The sequence below is a fragment of the Colobus angolensis genome, unplaced genomic scaffold (genome assembly GCF_000951035.1).
Source record: "Colobus angolensis palliatus isolate OR3802 unplaced genomic scaffold, Cang.pa_1.0 Scaffold31, whole genome shotgun sequence".
Lineage (NCBI taxonomy): Eukaryota > Metazoa > Chordata > Mammalia > Primates > Cercopithecidae > Colobus > Colobus angolensis.
In genome coordinates, this window is record NW_012116377.1 from 8001824 (window position 1) to 8003519 (window position 1696).

The 1696-nt window shown below is 49.5% G+C and overlaps 1 protein-coding gene across 4 annotated transcripts in view; it reads left to right on the forward strand.

Annotated features, from left to right (window-relative positions):
- ZNF148 (zinc finger protein 148) overlaps positions 1–1696 on the forward strand; it is a 144664-nt gene that overhangs the window by 534 nt on the left and 142434 nt on the right. The window lies entirely within an intron of this gene.

The following is a 1696-nucleotide window of genomic DNA, read 5'->3' on the forward strand; positions in this document are numbered from 1 at the left end:
GGGTTGGGGGGTTGAGGAGGGATAATGACGGGGGTGGCGGAGGCGAGAAGACGGCCTCCGAGGCTGGAGGCGGGTGTCAGAGGTAGGGGAGGAGGTGGGATGTTTGCACTGGGAGGACAGAGGGTGCTGGGTGTGGGTGTGAAAAGGCTAGGGAGACACCAGGGCTCTGTCCACCGTGCCTGGTGCAGTGCTTTATGCACCGCAGGCCTCAGTCACTGTTGCTGCCGGAGTGTGCTCTTTGGGAGAAGGGAAGGGCAGGGGTTGGAGAAAAGGGAATGCTTGCAGGAAACGTAGTGGGAGTGCGAACAGGGAGAGGGGCCGGAGGAAAGATGCCGGAGAGGTGGAGGAATGCGGGGAGGTGGCTGTGGAGGAGTCTTGAGGATTCTGGGGGGTGTTCATTGTGCAGATACGTTAGGTATTTCATTATGGAAATAACTGAAGCGTTTCGCAGGCAAGGAAAGAAGGAGATAGGAGTTCCCGTGAATAGAAAGGATCGCGTTTGAAGCAAGAGGGAGTGCTAAATAGTAGAGAAGATGCAGGGAATGCATAATAGAATAGACAGATGTAGTATAATTAATAAATATTGGCCTAAGGACTGAAGAGTTATTCCAGATGGGCCGGGATGGCCTAGTTCCGAACCTGTGTGGGCTCTTCAGTAGATGACATCTGGTAAGTGTGGGTCTGGGCTGTGGTTGGGGTCACTGAGAATTAGATTTTAGTCTGTAGTTTGGTCTGTGACATTTTAGACGTGCACCAATGAATATGAGAACCTCTGAAGCAGACCTTGAGAAAGAGCCGGGCCTGTGGGGATTCCTTAGGCCATGGAGCTTCGATTTTAGAAAATTTGAAGTATTAACACTTACCGGAGGTTGGGTAAACATTATCCTGGCAATGAAAATTAATTGACTTGGTGGTTTTCTTCACTGCCCAGTTTATCTGGTCCAGGAAAATTGGTGCTATTCAGCCTGGATTGCAGTACACAAGATTATAATTAATGGTGGGGGGAATACATGCACATGCTTGGTGGCTCTTCTTTGGATACTTCATTTGTAGCTCAAATTAGTCTAGTTGGCTGGATTGGTTCCATAAATCTGTGGCTGGTGGGAGATCTTCTGCCATTCACAGTTCCTGATGTGAACTGTGAGGGAGTTCTCCAGTGAAGAGAATGCTCTCATTGAGGCATAGTGGTATTGAAGAAAACAAATCAGCCAGCAAAGTGTGGGCCTGCAGAATGGGGGATCTAGAATATCTGTTTTGGTTTTAGGTTGCAAGGAGGTCAGGACTAGTTGTCATAAGGTCTAGGGGAACTTAGGAGACTGGATGACTCTAGAGCCAGGTTGGAGGGAGGATTATTAGCATCTCTATATCAGGAAATGAACCAAGCTGTCTCTGGATTTGCTGAGCTCACACTAGCCCAGATTTCCAAGAGGGAACTCTGGGCTAGAACCATACTCTTAAAAACTACCTGAGTATTATTCACCTTTTATTAAGAAAAAACTATATATACAGCCGGGCGCGGTGGCTCACGCCTGTAATCCCAGCACTTTGGGAGGCCGAGGCGGGTAGATCACCTGAGGTCAGGAGTTTGAGACCAGCCTGGCCAACATGGTGAGGGTCTCAAAACTCCTGACCTCAGGTGATCCGCCCGCCTTGGCCTCCCAAAGTGCTGGGATTACAGGTGTGAGCCACTGTGCCC